The sequence below is a fragment of the Mus musculus genome, chromosome 3 (genome assembly GCF_000001635.26).
Source record: "Mus musculus strain C57BL/6J chromosome 3, GRCm38.p6 C57BL/6J".
In the NCBI taxonomy this organism is placed as follows: Eukaryota; Metazoa; Chordata; class Mammalia; order Rodentia; family Muridae; genus Mus; species Mus musculus.
In genome coordinates this window covers 52,668,726-52,688,725 of record NC_000069.6, presented here as the reverse complement: position 1 = coordinate 52,688,725, position 20,000 = coordinate 52,668,726, and the positions used below count along the sequence as shown (strand labels likewise).

The 20,000-nt window shown below is 44.6% G+C and overlaps 1 long non-coding RNA gene across 4 annotated transcripts in view; it reads right to left on the bottom strand.

The window, feature by feature from the left end:
* Gm30235 overlaps positions 1 to 20,000 on the bottom strand; it is a 59,826-nt gene that overhangs the window by 20,989 nt on the left and 18,837 nt on the right. For 3 of the 4 annotated variants that reach the window (XR_375650.2, XR_867278.1, XR_867279.1), the window contains 2 exons: positions 3,115 to 3,257; positions 1 to 207 (listed from right to left, as the gene is read on the bottom strand). The exon at positions 1 to 207 is cut by the window's left edge. This is a non-coding gene — a long non-coding RNA (predicted gene, 30235). The remainder of the gene's footprint in view (positions 208 to 3,114; positions 3,258 to 20,000) is intronic. The other variant, XR_867280.1, reaches the window with a different exon arrangement.

The window sequence follows — 20,000 nt, the reverse complement described above, 5'->3', positions numbered from 1 at the left end:
AAGACAAAAGGCCTTGAGCTCCAACAATTGGCAGGCACGCGTGGTGGGTGCCATCTTGCCTACATCTGGTTCCTCTTCTCCTCAGCGCTCCACTGACTCAAGGACCATGCATTTCCTTTGCCTGGAAGCATGGTTTCCCTCTTGGCAGTTGTTTCCTGTTGGCAATTCAAGTGCTAGTGGGGCAGATGGATAAAGGAACCACCGTAGCTGAAAGAGAGGAGCCATCAAAAACCGTCACTTTGCAGAGCCAGTAGTGTCTGCTCGTCCTGGCAGAAGAGGGAACGCAATGGCCTCAGCCCCAGAGCCTGACAACTGGAAGCAGCCCATGTTCATTTTGTGACATAAAACTGAGGACTCTGAAAATCACAAGCACGATAATCCACCCCCCAAGTGTGTTAGACTCTTTCAGAATCGGGGCCATGAGGTATAAGACCTTTGTTCTTTTAAGCAAAAACAAGTGTTTGGATCTTGGCAGACTCAGATTTGTCGCCCTGCTATGGTAGCCTCGAGGTGAAGTACCTTGAGCAAGCTGGCTGACCTCTCTGAGTCCATTTTCTCTTCTGAAAAGCAAAGTTGACCAAACCACACAGACTGTACAGTGAGGGTTTTAAGCCATGATACTCCATGTGAACTCACTATATCTGATATCTACTAAGGACTGACAGACTACTGTGCCTTTGGTATCACTGCTGTAGCTTCAAAACTAGCATTCATTGACAATGATGAAGCCATTGAGGGCACCTCATTGCTTCCCTATTCCCCCAAGGCAACATCGTATCCAGTCCCACTCTTCCTCCCCCGAGCATGACCCCAAAAGCCCGTGCTGGCCCCTCCCTCCTGTGGCCCTCAGATGCCACAGACATGACCAAAGCTAATCCTTATTAATTCCTTGGTACTTCCTCAAGACCAGACTCACTGGCTTCCCTGTCTCACTCATCCTTTTAATATCTAGGTCTTTCATTGGGAGAATTTTCCTATTCCTTTCTGGGCAGAATTCTTTTGTTAACTCTGGCAACTTAGGAGAAAAAAAAAATCAACTATTGATTTCATAGACTGAGGTCTTTGAAGATTTTCAAAGTCTCAGAATCACTTCCCAGAGAAGTTCAAAGAAGAGATTTCATTGAGTGGCTCATCCCACTCTCAGACAACATTTCCACTTCAGTCAGGAGCACCTGAGGAAAGGTGACTGACTGGGGAGCTGCTGCCTCTTCCCAGTCAGCCGGCTATCGGAGGACTGAGACCTCCCAGTGCTGTTCCTGCACAGAATACCATGACCAGAAAGCCTTCCCTTCCAGGGAGCTCAATGTGGACCCAGTTCTTGCCCCAACAGCAATGTGGGATGGAACCGCCAACCATCTCTCCCACCAGACGCTGTGTGGGGAAGCCTTCATTCCAGAAGCTTACACTCAGAGGCTGGGTTACGGTTAGACCAAGAGAAAGAAGCATCAAAACACAAGTTTACCTCAGGGGAGGCCGCCTTCCCTAGGCTCTTCCTGATGGGACTGCATATCACTTATCCCAGGGCCTTTAATTAGAGTTCATGTTATATGGGTATCAAGCAATGCTTTCGGTGTTAATTAATGATGCTATGAAGTCCTAATGCCCACCTAAGCACAAATGAACTTGAGCTAAGGAAAACTTTGTGCATATTAATTGAGAGAGCCATGTTCTGTAAAAACTTTATAGAGAAGCCATTTTCTGTGGTGAAATATAATTTCATGGCCTTTTCTGGGCTTCTAAGTAGCACCTGCAAGATGATGCTCTCATTCCAATCCACAAAGGCAGGGGAACCCAGACAGATTATTTATTTTTCTCCTTTAAAAAATATCACCATCATCATCATCACCACCACCATCATCATCATCATTCCGAGTCTGTGTGTGGGCCTGAGTTTATGTGTAACACATGTCCGCAGGAGTTTGGGCAGGACAGATGAACTGGGTTACAGGCAGCTGTGAACTCCAGATGAGTGCTGGCTACAGAATCAGGGTCCTCGGCAAGAACAGCAAGCACCCCTCACCACTGAGCCCTCCTCAGCCTGCAGAGAGCTCATTTTAGGCTGAAATGCCCACTGTGACACAGGCACGTTATTGGCCATTTTTGCTGACCATGCAGCTCTTGGGGCCGCATAAGACTTGAGTTCTGTATAGGTTTTCCTGAGAGCCATAGAAAAAGCATTAAGGAGTAACGCCATAAAAATAAGTCCTTGCCCATCTTACTGACAGATAGGAGGAAACCCCATGGCTGCTCAGGGTGACGGCATCTCGGCATCTGGGAACAGGCAGTTTGAACAGTTGTGAACCAGACCCTGGTGTTCAGAATGGTCAGCTTGCCTAGGAACTCTGGCTGGGAAGGGAGGAACCCATGTTCCCAGAAGGGCAGAGCCACCACAGCCCAACAACCCCAGCAGCTCGCTCCCAATTATCCACCCCAGTCTAACTTCAGAAAAATTTATTCAGCAAATTGCAGAACTTTTTGGCACTAGACTCAGAAAAAAAAATTCCAACAGTGAACTCAGATCCAAGAAAACCTGTCATCTCTTAGTCGTCTCTTCTTGCAGGAAGGAGGAAAAAAATGATCCAGACATTTTCCAAGAGAAAATAAACTCTCAAGGCTTAGGCAGGGGCTTGCAAGTTTGGATAAAAATTCTCAACTCAAAAAGGTGGTTGTCGAGTTGACAACGTGCCTCCCTCCCACACCCGTACTAAATCACCACTCCAGGGTGTGACTCAGGGAGTGTGGAAGCTCTGGGCTCATCTCGTAAACACAGAGTTTCCATGCCCATGTTCTAGATTCCTTGCTAGCTAGCCCAGTGCAACTCCGGGTCAGGGCAAATAAGGTAAGGAGACCATTCAAGTTCAACTTCAAAAGCCATTCTTCTCTGGGCTAAAGTGCAGGAGAGGCCAAAAGAACTGTTTTCCCTATTGTCTGGCACTGAGCTGCTGACAAGGAAGAAATATGAAGACTTGGCGGAAAATCAAACTCTAACAATAAGCGAGCTACACAAGGAGAGCCTTCAGTGTGGCTGTCCTGCAGGCACTCCTCCTGCTACTTTGTGAGGTCTAAGAAAGCTGTGGGAACTTTGTCCTTGTCCCTCCCCATGCCATCCTCTACCTGAGTGTTCCTCAGCAGTCCTTTGCTTTATGCCCGGTAAGCCAAGGGGCAGAGATCCCTCAGAGCTGGCAGTCCATGGAGCAGAGTCAGTGAGTGGCAGGTGTCTTCCTGCTCTGAGATGAGTCAGTCCACTGCTAATCCACCTGTTGGGGGAATTATCACTGAGACACAGTATTGAGCATGATAATCAAGATTGAGTGAAGCCGGGCGTGGTGGCACATGCCTTTAATTCCAGCACTTGAGAGGCAGAGGCAGGTGAATTTCTGAGTTCGAGGCCAGCCTGGTCTACAGAGTGAGTTCCAGGACAGCCAGGGCTACACAGAGAAGCCATGTCTCAACTCCCCCCCCCCCCAAAATGACTGAGTGAAGCTCTGTGAGTCCTTAGGTGGGAATGTCTATACCCTGTCATCTTCCACACTGTCCCATGCTCGTGCATACACACACGAACACACACACACACACACTTTTCTCTCAATGCCAGAGTTGTCATGCTTTTATTATAACATAGTCACCCATTCATCAGATATTACACCCCTCCTACTATACTTCTCCATATTTTCCCATCTCCATCTTCCATTAGTACCCCCTAATTATGCAATCTATTTTCGTTAGGGTTCACTATTATTGCCCATGCTATCCAGGTCATCTCATAAAATCATTTTCGCCTAAGTACCAAGCCTTTCAAGGAGAAATAGGTTAATGCAAGAAGTGAGTTAAAGCTGACAGTCCAGGGAGTGGAGTTTTGATGGGGCTGGAGTAAGCAGGACTAGTTAATTCGCAACAGATGAACTAAAGTTCATTTGAGTGAAGGAAGTGGCCCATTCATTGGCTTCTGAGATGGGGGAGGGCAGACAGCTAGAGAGGAGCCCTGTAGGTCCATTTTCTATTGTGAGCCAGACCAAAAATCCAGGTGACAGAAGGTTGATTCTTTCTGTGGCCTTCAAGGGAGAATCTGGTGTTTGGTTTGTGGACAGATTTCTGCCTTACACTTACAGGACTGGGGTTCCTGTACTCTTGCTGGCTTTCATGTGTAGGCCAGTCCTAATTCCTAAAGGCACCAATATTCTTCCTCCTCCTAACCCATCTGTGATGGGCCAAGACTGTAACATGGTTCAAAGCACTCCTTTACTGTCTCTCTATTTCCCTGAACTTTCTGCTTTGCCGTCATACTGTTTCCAGGTCCTGTGTGCCTATGCCGAGCTCCAAGAACCTTTTCTGAAAATCCCCATCCTATTTCCATCCATACTGTCTGTGTAATCCATAATGTTGCCGTGTAATGACAATGCCTATGTAAGCGGCAGAGTTGTTCGTGAACAGAGATACATAGGCTTTATTTATAACCATTTGGCTTTTCTGCGTCTGCCCATTTCCCAAATAATGACACAGAGGCTTACTCATTTATGAATTAATGCCTACGCCTTAAGCTAGATGTGTTCCCCAACTAGCTCTTGAGTCCAGTCAAGATGGAGAAGGGGATTTGAATGTGATCCCAGACCCATGAGCTCCAAGTAGACCAAAGATGGAGCAGACAAGATATAATGAAACTAAATACAATGCATGTAAAAGATTTGGTTGTTCAGTGGGACTGAGTTGTTCCAGTTGAATTCTAACTGTCATACAACCTTGGCTAAGTCCTGGCTTGAGCCATGTTCTTCTTATAAAGGAAGAAAGTGAAATCATCAAGGATATTGATGTGGCAGCTACCAGTCCCCACCCGATAGCTTTGTGTGCTATCCAGAGCTAACCCCTGCACTCCTAATATTTAGTCCTGGTTATAAAATCTCTCCAACAGCCAACGTTAATCTAACCAAGTCACAAGACATTAAAATCACCCAGTCATTTTTTACGTTGTGTTATTTATAAGAGGCTTTTTAGAGTTGACATTCTATATTAAAATGCTGATATTGAGATATTGCTTAGGACCACACTAAACCTACCTAAACTCCTGTTTCAAACACCTGTGGCTAGCTGAAGACAAAGCTCTCAGGTGAAAAAGGCAAATATAAAGGCACCTTCGGCAGCAAATCAGAGATAAATAAGATTTCCTCCTCTTAGTATTTGATTGTGTGTTTGTTTGGCTGGCTTTGTTTGTCTTCTTGGTTTTGTAAGTTAGCAGTTCATGTAACCCAGATTGACTTCACACGAATTGTATAGCCAAGGATGTCCTTGAACCCCTGATCCTCCTACCGCTACCTCTTAAGTGCAGAGATGATAGGTGTGTGCCACCAAGCCCTGCTTCGACAGTAACTCATAAACTCATTTGTGGGTGCTTCACAATGTCAAGTGTAATCTTTGGTGACAGATAACCTTCATTTGACATAGATAAAAAAAATTCAGTTTCTTAGACAAGAAGGTAGTGTGCAGGTAAAGTGAGATGTTTTGCAGGCAGTTGGTCCAGAAACTCTGGGAATGTGGATTAATAAGCAAACAAAAGGAAAGGCGAGCAACCAACCATCCACAGGCTCAGCAGCGGGGTAACAAGCCATCCAGGCCTGAAGGGAAGACCTGGTCACACCCACAGAAGCACACACACGTTCTCCCTGCATCCTTGGGGACCAGCAGGCTGAAAAAGGTTTGTATATGCAAGATCCTCCAGAAAGCTTCATGTGTTGAATGTCTGGTGTGGGGGTCATGACCCAAAAGAACTGACAAAAATAAGAAACAAAAGCGGAATGGATAGTTCATTCTAGTGCACAAACACCATGAGCTATTTTTAGGTTAATTTTTTAGTTAAAAAAAATTTATGAGCAAATACAGTGCCTGCCAGTACTACTATAACTAAATACCAGAAACTGAGCCATTTAAACAAAAGAAACTTATTTTCTCAAAGGTCCAGATGCTGGAAATTCAAATCAAAATGTTGGCAGGCTTAGTTTTTCTTTAGTTTCCAAACTGTTGTCTTCTGTGTCCCCTGGGCCATGCCCCAGCATGCTCATCTTTAGGGCCTCTTCTTTTCCTAGGGACCCACCCTTATGACATTACTTAGCCTTAGTTACTCATGAGAGAGAAAAAAATGATCACACTGGTAGATCGGACCTCAACATATGCGTTTTCAGGAGCACAACTAAGTGTCCTTTTGTTTGTTGATGTGTTGTTCAGATCTTATTATTCACCTTAGAATTAGAAAATAGAAAAATGTCAAAAAGAAAAAATAGAATTACCACATTCTCAATACTCATTTGAAAAACTATCACAAGTTGGCCTGGGGGGAAGAACTTGCCAAGCACCTGTGAGGCACTGGTTTCGGTCTATTATACTGCAAGATGTATGTGTGTGTGTATCTATTATGATAAAATTTATGATTATCATAATGTATAAAAGTAGATAAATTTCTTTCCACTTTTGTTCTCTACTACATGTGATTTTTTTAACAAAATGTAATGTATTACAAACACTCTGTCTATCTTTAGTTAAGATAGTTTTGTTGTATTTACTTGTGTGTTTGTGCATACCTGTGCACTATGTCATTGTGTCTTAGTTAGGGTTTTGTCGCTGTGAAGAGACACCATGACCATGGCAACTCTTTTATCGGAAAACATTGAAGTGGGACTGGCTTACAGTTCAGAACTTTAGTCTACTGTCATTATGGTGGAAAACATGGCAGTATACCTGCGGACATGGTGCTGGAGAAAGAGCTGAGAGTTTTTCATGTTGATCCAAAGGCAACAAGAAAAGAGAGGGGAGAGAGAGAGAGAGAGAGAGAGAGAGAGAGAGAGAGAGAGAGAGAGCACTGAACCTGGCCTGAGCATCTGAAATCTCAAAGTCTACCCCAAGTGACAAGCTTCCTCCAACAAGGCCACGCCTCCCAATAGTACCATTCCCTATGAGCCCATGGAGCCATTTTCATTTCACTACACATACAGTGTACATGTGGAAGTTAGAAGAGTTAGATCTCTCCTTCTACCATGTGGATTCCAAATTGAGTCAAATTCAGGTTGTCAGCCTTGGCAAAAGATAACCTTACCCACTATGCAATCCTACCTACTACACATTGTCAGAACATTTTTTTTTTCAAAAGAAAAACATTGTCTTTATGATCTGTCTATTGTTATGTTTTAAAAACCACTTCACTGAATACTTGCATGTGTTTTCTCAAATGTTTGGTTTCTCTCTCTCTCTCTCTCTTTTTTTTTTTTTACTATCGTCCTTTCTCTTCCTGTGCAAGCCTTCCATTGTCTGTTCAGGATTTCCTTGGTGTTTCTGGATCTGCATAAACAGATTTCCTTCACCTTTACAGAACGCGCCTTCTGTGCTATTTGCCTAAGCCAATCTCCTTGTGACATCTCCTGGACCGTTGCTCTGGTGTATTTTTGTTCTGAGCCTCTTTCCCATTATGACTGGAAGTCCCTTAAGTACAGACTGCACCTTGGATCCACTGTTCCTCCATAATTGATCAGTGTTGGTGGATTGGTTGGCTGCTTGCTGGTTGGGCTCCCATTTTCTGACAATTAAGACTCAATGCCCAGTTGTCTGTGGAAATTACTTTTTCCCCCTCCTTACACTTTGGAGGGTACTGGTTTGTGACATTTCCACAGCAGGACTAAATTGGATGAATTGTGCTCTTTTGTGTTCCCCTGATTCCCTCACTCTGTGTGCCTTGACAGCAGGATGGATCTATTATGTTATATCCTATTGTGTTTTTATAATGGCTTAATTACTGTGTATGGGCTTCTCACTGGGAACTGGGGAGATGGTGAAGTCTATAAATAAATCACACTTTCTGTGACATTAATATGCTGCCAGATTTAGTTGTATCTACATTACACAGGTTCACATTAAAATCCAAAGTGTTGTCAAATACATCTTATAGGTGAGGAGTTTTATTTTAAATTCCTCTAGAATGAATTAAGCTTCGGTCAAAACATGTCCTGGAAAGAGTGACTTTTGTTCTCTGATATGCGCTGCACACTTTGGCAGTCCATCTCAGCTTCTTTCCCCCCAACCCCCCCCCACCCCCACGAAACAGAAGTTCATACAAGCAGCAAACAGAGTGTCAAAAGGCAAAGCTCTCTTCATTGTCTAGTCTAGAAAAAGAAAACTTTAGATTCTCAGTACTAAAACCAAAGTCATCATTATTTAAAATGCATGTGAAATAGGTCAACCTCAAACTACCCTTAATATTTAATTAAGTGAGAGAGAAAAGGATTGGGGGGAAAGAAAAGAAGGAAGAAACAAAGGAAAAAAGAGGAGGGAGGAGCCCATACAGGCACCTACTCACAGTGTCATAGAAATTTGCTATTTTTTTTAGCTTTTTTTTCATGGCTTTATTGTATTTTAATTTGAGTTTGTATAACAACCACAATAAAAAGTACAAACTGAGACCCTAGAATCAGCAAAGGTAGAGCATGACATCTTGACATTGTTGTTGACACTATTACTTTGGTAAAAATATTTGTCAAGTTAAAAATATATATCCTTTATTCTTTAGAGATAAATAAAGAAGCAGGTGGCTTCCCCCACCCCCACCCCACCCCATGCCCAGTCAAATCTTCATGATACATTTTATCACATGACCTTTCAGACTCAAACCAGTACCTTCACACAGAAGCTAGGGAGATCCGGAAAAGGACAGCTAGAACATGAGTTGCTCACCAAGAAAAATCTTTTAGGGTTACTGTGAGATGGCTCAGTGGGTAAAAGTGCTGGGTACTAAACATTATAGTTACTGCTGGGAGAAAGGAAAGAAGATCATGCAAGAGAAAGTAAACACAAACTGGGGAGAGGGGCTGATGGAAGGTGTCTTAACCACAATCAAAAGCAACAACCTAGCAGTCCCAGAGGTGTAGAGTAACAGTCTTCTGAAAATGCAATGGCTGTAAATTAACATAAATCGTATGATGAATCGGAGGCATCTCTGGCAGTGCTCCCCCATGTTGCAATGTTTAATTTAACTGCAGCCTCAATTTGGAGCATACAAGTGTGCTTGCTGTCATAGTATGCAACACCAACAAAAGCTTCCTTCAGTGAGTCAGTATTAGTGTGTGCTATTGTTATATGAAGCCCACCAGAGATGACCATTCAGACATGATTTATAGCCAACTAAAAGTCTTTATTCCGGCCCGCTGGGGCTACCTACACTTGAGTATTCAGGGCCTAAGTGTAGCACTGAGTATCTAGAACCCAAGTGCTTGAAGCCAAAAAACCATGTCTTGACAACTCACTTAGCCACTGGAGGTGGGAAGCAGAGTTCTGGGAAAGCAAGCAGGTTAACAGAAGCTAGGATAAGCAGTGAGCTGGGGCATCTTGACCTTGGGTTCCTAGAATACAGTTGGGTAATTTTTTCACACGGCTTCCCATCAAGGAGTTCAGATTCTAGTTAAACCTGAAATGGCCTCAGTAAGAACACAAGATGGAGGACCTTCTGCATTGTCTTGCCCTGTCACATTTTAAATTGTGTTGTAAATGTGTCTATACAGTAGTTAGAAAGTCATTCGCTCTTAGAGAAACACAGTAGTAATTCAATTACAGAAAACAAGGGCTTTTAATATTTTCTTACCATCATTTCTATGCATGTAAGCACTAGACCTTTGATTTGCACTATCTAAGACTGTGTTGTACCTGATTGAGGTTTTTTTTTTAATGTTGTTGTTGTTGCTGTTCTGTTTTGCTTATTTATTTTCCCCCTTTATTAAAAATAGATATTTCTCTTACATAATATATTCTAATTGCTGTTTCCCCTGTATTTCTCCAAATTCCTCCCCACCTCACCTCCCATCTAGATATACTCCCTTTCTGTCTCTCATTAGAAAAATTAACAGACATCTAAGGAATAATGACAGGCTAAAATATGAGATAAACCAAAAGCTAACACATTGGAATTTGACAAAGCAAATAAACAGAAAGACAACTTATTGGAGTCATTTCTCACTTCTACAGTGGATTCCAGGCAGCAAACTCATGCTGCTGGGCTTTGCAGCAAGCACCTATATCCACTATGCCATCTCACCAGCCCAGTAACACTATTTTTGGGAAAAAAAATTACAGATATGTCAATAATAAGGACTGAAGAGCCATAAAGGCACAGGAAAGTTAGACAGCAAAGGCAAATGTGGGGCTCGTCATTGGTAAAATGTGTCTGTCCTCATCACAGTACAGTGAAATAACAAACCTTACAAAGCTAAATCAAGCAGCAACCATTTTTATCATGTTCATGGATTCTGTCTGTTGGAAATCTGGAGCAAACACGAGGAGGTGGCTGTTGATGACTGTCTCTGTTCCACGACGTCCAAGACCTCAGGAAGACACAGAAGGTTGGATTGACTTAATAGCTGGGCTGGAGCCATCTGGGGATTCTTTTTATAAACATATATCCATCTTACGTGTATCCGTGTGTCTGAGTGTATGTGTGTGAACCACATTTATGCAGGAGCCGACAGGTGTTAGAAGAGGCATAAATCCCCTAGATTAGTTTTGCGATCTGTGGGTGCTGAGAACCGAATCTGGGTCCTCACCACCTGGAGGCTTCTTCACTTGTGTACCTTCCTTGGGGGCTATGTGAGCGTGCCTGCCTGTGGGCACTCCATGTGTGACATAGCCATGTCACATCATGGGGCCTCCAGGTAGACAGATGTCTTCTACTGCAGCTCTGGTCTCCATGGCTTCCACGCAGAGACGAAAGCCACCTCATCCTTTATGACTGAGCCTGGGAGGTAGCATTAGTGTCTCTCTGCCAAATCTGTCGGTAAAAGTGATCACAAGCTTGGCCAGATTCGTGGTGCCTTGATGGGGATCTACAAGGGACCACTCGGAAGATGCTGTTGGATGAAAAGGCTCTTGCTAGCTAGCGCCTTTGGATAATATAAACTGCCACGTGGTCAAGTTCAAGAACACAAATCACTTTGCCAGTGGCAGGTGGATCCCAGGTATCAAGATACACGGCTCAGCCTATCCCGGACTGGTGTGGCTCAATGTGAGAATAATACAGCTGGCTTTCCTAGTTGTGACTCAATCGTTTAACGTTTCATATAATTTGCCTGCAAGGACTGGAGAGGATGTACAAGAGACATGGCTCTGACTTGGCATTGTGCTTTTGGAAATCTGCTCCGGAGAACTATTACTGTGAGTCACTGCAGCACCCTGTGCCAGCATCTGGAGTCTCGTCTCCTCGGAGATGACCAGGCTCAGGAATGTTTTCTTGTGTGGCTGGCTGAGGTGCCAGCCAACCTCTCCCACCACTGTAACACCAGACACTCTGTGAGTGATGGTTTCCTTTTCGAAACCAAAAGTGGATGAAGGAATTTAAATGAGAGCAGGGGGGGGGGGGTGGAATCGTGAGACAAGACATAAAGCTATGTAAAGGGAAAGAAATGAGGCTCCGAGTGGGAGAACAGAGGCGTCGGAGATCAGAAGAGAACACTACAAATACAGTGTCACAGTAATGGAATAGGTCAAGCGCTGTTCCCAAAGCAGACCACACTAAGACTTCTTAGTACTCAACATCTCTACCCTAAGCACCAATAACAAATAACCAGCTGTGTCACGGGGATAGAGTCACTCTTGCAGGCTGCCACCCTTCCTGCCTGTATATCACTTCTGAGACTTCCTTCACTCCAAGAACTCAGAAAGAAATGGACCCATAGAATGGAGTCTGCGCAAGGTTACCAAAGTCTGGGCCCCGCCCCCCACCAAGTCAGAGCTACTTAAGGTCCTGGGGAATCTTAGACTAATAGGCCTACCCCATAGAAATCTGAACATTCTCTATCAATAGATTGTTTATTGGACAAATACTTATACAGGGCTGACCATGCACTGGACACCATCCCCAGCACTTAGCAAATATTGACCTATTAATCCTCTATCAGAAGGGTACGGTTGTCTTCTAGATTATACAGGTGAGGAGAGTGCACACAGTGAGGAGGAAAGCTAGGATCGAAACTACCAGATCAGCTCCTCGTCTGCGCCATGCAGTCATTGGCTGTATGAAAGGCTGTGCAGCAGCCCTGCACATCTATGTGTGTAGGTGGGCAAAGGTCAACCCCAGCCTTGGTAAGTCTCTAAGGCATTTTTCCTCCCTGTATCTGCCCATCCCTTCCTGTTCAGTTAACTGCTAGAAAACAGAAGATCCAGGGTCACTGCAGTTAGCAAACCTCTGGGTGTATGTATGTTTGTGTGTTGCAGGGGAGGGGCAGAGATGTCTAATACTCTATTTTGCTCCTAAAATTCAGTCTTCATAGGGAACCATGGTCTCTCGTGTAGGATACTGAATCACAGGTCAACTACTAATAGGTTATATACAGAATACCAAATTATATTTAAATTTAATATTAACAATGATCAATCTTTAATAGAATTATGTCCCATTGAAGCATTGAACACCTTCTTAAAATTCAAAGTAATTTTCTCATTTGAAGTTCTAACTCACCGGGCACTCTGTGCTTTCATCTGCTACATGTGCTAACCCTTACATTTGAGCTCGTGAAAAACTCCAAGGCAATAACTGGAGACACAGTTGGCAAACGGATGGGCTCTGTGTGGTTGGCTGGCATACGCCTGGGCAGTAGGAGAAAGACTCACACATCAGTAAAGACTTTGACCCAGAGCCCAAATGAGGGACGACGGCATGACACGCTAGACCCCAGGCTGGTGCATGTGCTATGTGTCACTGCTTCTGTGAGTCTATGGGTTGTGTCAGAGCCGTTCACCCTACAACTCTGTGCCCTGAGGCTCTGCCAGGGCCTCACACATGCTGGGAGGGTGCTCTAGCCCCTCGCTACATCTCCAGCCCTTAGGTTTATAAAGCCAGTGTCACTATGCCACCCAAGATGGCTCTGAGCTTGTTATGTAACATAGACTGTTGTGGAACTCAAAATCCTCCCACCACTGCCTTCTGAGGGCTGGGATTGTCAGCATGCTCTACTGTGTGAACCTGGCTCCATGCAATGTTCATATTTTGAAAACTTTCAAAGCTACAGAAAAATGACAGTCAGCATATAGAGAATGCTCATTATTTTAAAGTCTCATCTGCTTATCCACTGTGCATTTGTGCGGGCACACCCACACGCTTGTTAATTTGCTGAATGAACTAGTTGAGTATTTTAACAGATGTTGGGACCTCTCCCAGCTGAGCCGGTCAGCATGACTCTCCTAAGAACATCAATATTCTCCTCAATGACCACAATGCCATAACCACACTCGGGATACTTAGCTGTAACACTATATCGTTATCTAATAACAATTCGGCACTCAGATCCCTCCAGTTATTCCAATAATGTGTGTTTATCACGTAGACCTATGTTCAGTTTTGGATTTCCCTAATCCCTGGCTATGTTCTGTTAGCCTCCCGTACGTAGTCTTCCTTTTCCTACCTGTAATGTGAGAGTAATAATAATGACCTGATTGAACTGTTGTCGAGACTGGTAAACATTTACACTAAGATCTTAGCACCAGCGGGACACAAAACACGTCAGGAATTCAATAAACGGTAACTACCCTTGTGATTAGGTAATTGATTGCCAGTGTAAAGAGAAACTGCCAACAATCAGGCATGAGCCTTCAATACACATAAAGGAGGTAAAAAGAAACAGCCACAGAGAATTTGCGGATTCGAGTTCCATTTGCCTTCTTTTTTTTGGTTTTTCGAGACAGGTTTTCTCTGTGTAGCCCTGGCTGTCCTGGACTCACTCTGTAGACCAGGCTGGCCTCGAACTCAGAAACCCGCCTGCCTCTGCCTCTGCCTCGAGTGCTGGGATTACCCTTTAATCCGTTTGCCATTTCTAGGGACCACTGAAGAGAGTCCCATTCACCTCCCTTAAAGGAGAAGAAAGAAACAGGTAGGGGACCCTGCCTCCAGGTGAACTCCTGGCCACGCCCACAGGAGCGGCCAGAGGGCCTAGCCTCTTCTTGATTCCCAGTGTAGTCAGTAATTTCCTGGACCTTTGCAATCCCCACCCCATCCCCCTCAAGTTAGGACATAGACTTCAGACCACTGAAGTATAAGCAGGCCGCTATGGCTGAATTTTGTCACACAGGAGTCCAGCGTTGAAGCTTTTAACTCCCAGAACTCCAGAGAACTACTGAGCTCAGAGGCAAACCTTTAGAGTGAGACTGTTAGAGTGGGCCTTAATCCAATCTGATAGTGAGCTACAAATAGGGAAATAGGCTCTGTTGGAGGAAAGAATAGCTCCAAGAACCAGGACTCAAGACTTCTGGGTCGTTGCCACCAGTTGCCACAAGTATCAGCACTGGAGATAGGCAGAAGCTAAGCCATACTGACAAACTGCTAGTCTTTGAGTCCTTAAGCCTACTAGTGACATTATTGGAAGAGTCCATGGTAAGGTGGCTTTGTGGTTTGAGTGGCTCATCAAATCTGAGGAGGACAAAGATACTGGCCTAAGGTTCAGCAGTAGAGTGCCTGCCTCAGTATATTGACTGAATCGGCTTTTCCGAACTCCTCAAAAGACACTGACTGACCAAGTCAGGGTGGCACCAGCTCCAACTTCATGACAACTAGTGTGATTGGATGGGTATATCTACTGAGTGATGCAGGCAGTGTGGAGGGCCCTCAGAGTCCTCGAGGCCTCCAGGAACACTGAGAGCCTGGCCCCTGGATACCCACCTCTAGGTTACACGGGAAGCCAGGATGTTTCAAAGCTGCTGGGAGACCAGAGCAGCTGGAGGCTAGCTGTGGTCAAGCAGGCTCCACATCCGAGGAGGCAACAAAGTGAGGGCTGTGCCTTCTAATCACGTGGCTTTGATGGAGTAAAGGGAGCTGGGGCTTGCTGCACCTACAGCCAGGGAGAAGCATTTCCTGGTCTCACTCCCTAGCTTCCGGGAGCTGGGGCGGGGCCAGCCTCCATGAGCAGCTTCTACTTTACTTTATTGATCTGCATTTATTTTCTACCTCCTCTTGTTGTCCTTGTCAAGATGAGAGAACCAGGCTCCCTCACTGTTTGGGATCACAGCTTCCCAGATGACATAGCTGGATGCCAAGATAATATCTCCGAACCCCTGAAGGTGGGTTCCAACACCTGAGACATCGGTATTTCACCCGTATTTTCTGGAATTTTCTGTTCTTATTTTCTAAAGCCCCGTATCTGCTGCATGTTCAAATAATTGAGAAGTTATTTTTCATTTCTTACTTGTGCCTCTGACACACATCTGGAAGGGTGGCACGGGGCACACTTAAAATAAGAAGAAATAAATATCTCGGAGACAAGACAGCAGATGCATTTGTTCCAAAGGGAATTGCAAAGATCTGCACTACATTTTTCCAGTATTTTCTTCAGACATATGGTAAACCAGGCTAGGTGATTTTTATTTAAAATGTCAGTCATGCTGAATTCGAAACTCACAGGCACACCCAGACAGTCAGTCATTCTGCATTCTGTGGGCACAAGAGCACTCTCGTTCCTAGGATGTCATTACTTATATTCCAAGGGTGATATGAAGTTTTCAGAGGGAGAGCCAGCCTCTGAGACAAAACTCAGCTGTGCATGCCCCAAAACAGAGACACTCCAGCTGTCTGGTTTTATCACCGGACCCTCCATGTTACAGACTGCTGGAGAGCCCCTGACTGTACTGTCCTCTGCCCTGCCTGTCCTTTTTACAATCCATCTTTGTCTGGGTGAATAATTGACATTTTAGCACCTTTCCTGGCTGATTTTTCATTTTTATTTTTCTTCACATTACCTGATTAATTCTCAGATGAGTTTCTTTGCCTGTAGGACTGCAGAGGGTCAGTAAATTGAATGGAAACATGTAGCAGGAGGGGATGGTAGCCACTAGAAGGTCCCAGCCTCCAGGGAAGTTAGAGGTTCCCAGGACCCAAATACTTTATCCAAATACTCAACAAAGGGGATATCCATCCTACCTGCAGTCACCAAACCCCCACACTATTGTTGATGCCAAGAAGTGCTTGCTGACAGGAGCCTGATGTGGATATCCCCTGAAAGGTTCTGCCAGCATCTGACCAATACAGATACAGATACTCACAGCCAACCATTGGACTGGGGACCCTGATGGAAGAGCTAGGGGAAGGACCAAAGGAGCTGAAGGGGATTGTAACTGCATATGAAGAACAATATCAACTAGCTGGGCCACCCAGAGCTCCCAAGGATCAAATCACCAACCAAAGAGTACACATGGAGGAACCCATGGCTCCGGCTGCATATGTAGCAGAGGATGGCCTCATCTGACATCAAGGGGAGGGGAGGCTCTTGGTCCTGTGGAAGCCTGATGCCCCAGCATAGGGGGGTGCTAGAGTGGTGAGGCAGGAGTGGGTGAGTGGGTAGAGGACCACCCTCATAGAGGCAAATGGGAGGGGGAGAAGTGGGATGGGATGGGGGGTCTATGGAAGGGTAATCAGGAAGGGGGATGTCATTTGAAATGTAAACCAATAAAATGATTAATGAGAGAGAAGGGGCAGACTAGAACCTTCCACACACAGATGAGAGATGACCAACCCCCACCCCCAAGCTGAGGACCTCTGAGATCAGGAAATACAACAGGTCAGTGTGGCATCTGCTCAGCAAAGGAGGGACAGTAGGAAAAGCAGAAGATGAAACGAATTTTAATACTATCAGGTACTCTCTATTACTGCATGTATGATCAGACACATATATGTAAGTACTGCAGTCCAGGTTTCTGCACAAAACCTGTATACACTGCCATCTCTCTCAGGATGATAGATGGGAGACTTCAGTATGAACACTGAGTGCTTTTAATCTTTGCCTCACGTATGGATTTTCAGGACCAAATCTCTAACCGATGTGATGCTGCTTTTTAATGTAAAAGTTTGCTTGTCATGCTAATTACTACAGTTCATTAACTCAAAAAATTTAAGACTGAAAGAGCCAGGACATAATTAAATTGTGGCTGCTGGGGAAAAAGAAGACTTCGGTCAGAGAGGAGAACGGTAAAGAGCCAGCAAGGGACTTAAAGGACGGGAGAGACCGCTCCAGACAGCAGAGAACCTGAACTCACCAGGCACGCACGTGTTCTTCTTTACCAAATCCCAGCACAGGCAATACAGGGAGACTCAGCCTCCGTGAGGGCTTTGCAAAAGTATAGACTAAGAAGCTAACATCCTAATTCTCGGGCAGATTCATGAAGGTCCTCCCTTACCTGACCCTTGCCATAGTCGTTGCCACCCTCACCGACATTTCCTGGGAAACTTCCTGTGGCATCTGGCCAGAAAACATTGGTTTCAAAGAAAACAGCAACTTGGATCTGTAGACGGGGTATTACAGAAAATCTTCAAGACAGACTATCAGGCCTCGGAAGAACAGGTCAGACTATGAACCGTCAGCTCTTTTGAACTGTCCCGTTCCCGAAGGCTGGGTTAGTCTGCAGAAGCCTCAAGCACTGAATCCATAGGACAGCCAAACCTACCAGAGGAGCTTTAGAATAAACTTCTCATGGTTTAATGTTTGCCTCTGGTGGTAATTTGAATGGCCAGGATGCAAAGAGAAGAAAGGGCGGTAAAGAAAAGAACAGGCTTCCACGGGGGATAAGGACTCTTATGTAAAATGGGCTAGAGGCCATTTGTGTGTCACTGATATCTATCTATGTTTCGCTTACGTCCTGGAACTTTGAGTAAGGCTTAACTGAGAAGCAATGGATTGATTTCGAGACAGTGTAAGAGTCAGGTAGTAGCATGGTTATCGCTGGCTCCCTTCAGCTGGGTTTATAGCGAAACCCAAAACAAAAAGTGAAGTAGGAAGATGTACAAAGAGGATGTGGTTTGACCCGAAGAAGAACGCACCCATGTTTAAATTTTTATATAAAACAAGTAGACAAGGCGGCGATGTGTGATAAAGAGATTAGTGTTCCTAAGGGGGAAGCAACAAAGAAAACTCTATTATTGATATCCCCAACTCTCTAATGCTTAGTGCCAAAAAGGGTTTTGCAGTGTGTTCTACCTGAATCTTCAGAAGGCATCTAGAGATGACATCATCAGTATCATTGCCAAGTGGTTACCTTAGCACCTGACACACGGTGTGTGAGAGAGGAAGGTAGTTCCTGGTAACACCTCCGTGCATCCTTTATGTTAGGCTCATTGCTTGCCCGTGGACCTACAGGAGAAATTATACCCATCATTCAGTCCTGCTCACCCATCCTAAACACTGTCATTCCTCAACTCTGTATTTTTCTTTAGACCCCCTCCTCAGTTATTCAGTCTCACTTAAGACATAGGAAAAATAAAAACAAAACAGTGCAGATTGGGCTCTAAGAGGCCACCTGGAAACTGGGTAGGGCAGGAGACTCAACTCTCAGGCCCCACATGCTAGGTGCTGGTTTGTAAATTCCAGAGCTAGTATTGCCTTTTCTTAATAAGAACAAAACACAACCGGCTTACGTGTAACTTGCCTGCCACTGCAGCCCCCAGGCTGCTTCTTCCATACTTGTACATTGCCAGCTCCTTCCTAGCCTGTTTTTATGTCCTTATTTTCATTCCCACATAAATTACACAGCCTCCTCTCTACTAAGTAGGATTCTGTTTCCCATCACTTGCCTTTCCTACCCACCAGCCAGAAACACTTCCAATGCGCCTCCTCTTGTTGGATATGTTTTTCTTGTGTTTTGAATGGTTTCTAGGTATAATGGCTTCTATTGAGTCTTTTGCTTTGAATGGCACTCAAAGTTGCCCATTTTATCTTTAAAAAGCTGAATAATAAAGCCTATTGCTATGCATGCTGACCTAAAAAATTAATTTGAACAATACTTGCAAGGACAGACTTCCCACAATGCCTGCCTAATGTTGAACATTTTTTAAAAGTGGGGAATGCACTTTGTGCCAGCCACTGGATTCTATGCTGCAAATACATTTGTTCATCTAAGTTTTTGAAATGTCCTGGTGGGATGGATTTTTACCATTGTCATCTTTGGAGAGGGGATTCCAAAGTTTGGAGAGATTTAAAGATCTTGTCTAAGACTCCAGCCTTAAAGAAGGTTGAGTGAGAATTTAGACCCATTGTTGGCAGTGTCTAGCATTCAGGTTTATAAATCTTTTTTATTGTCCCTCACCGATAAAATAGTTCTCTTTACCAAACGTAAGTTCATATCCTCACTTTTGCATCAGCACTCCGGTTAGACGTGTCCAATGAGTTGTTTCACCTCCTCGAGTTGGTTTCCTGATCTTGAAAACAGGAATAATAATCTCCCTTTAGCCTGACTCCCTGAGTTGCTGTAAAGGATTAATGTAACGTATTTGACAGAGCGTGTGGCCTAGACAAGCACAGCTTACCATTATTCTTGTCATTCCTAATCAGAGGATGCCTTTCTAGGGATCTGAAGCTCCCTACATGATGAGAACAGTAGATTTGGTATAAAAAGAAATACAACCCACCTAAGAAAGTGTTACATTGGCTGAGATGTTCTCATCACCAGTTACCCTGCCTCGATTGCCATAAAGAACAAGGGAGTTACTCTCAGATTCAGAGCTCCAGATGGAATCATTCCAACAGAAGCTAAAGGGCTCCTTGACAGCCCCACTGCTCTGTTCTCCTTGTTTGCCTATTCTTACGTTAGCTCATCTCATGGGATTAAGATGGCCAACCCCACCACCATATGAAGATACATACTATTGTCAGAGTTGAAGGGTACCCCTTCTTCCTGATCATACCTTCTTTAAGAAAGAAAATAAAACACAAGATATACATCTCTCCAGGGATGGGGAGAAGGTTCAGTGGGTGAGAATGTCTGCAGTAACACGAGGACCTAAGCTTGAATCCCCAACCTCCTCGTAAAGAAAGCCAATCATAGCTGCACATGTCCCTGTAATGCCAGCACTGTGCGGGGCAGAGACAGAAAGGTTTCTATGACACTTGGGCTACCAGTTTAGACAGACAATGTTGAGCCTCGTGTTCAGTGGCAGAGCCCATCTCAGTGGAACAAGGCAGAAGGTGATAGAGGACAGAGGAGACATCCAACATCCTCCTCTGGCCTCC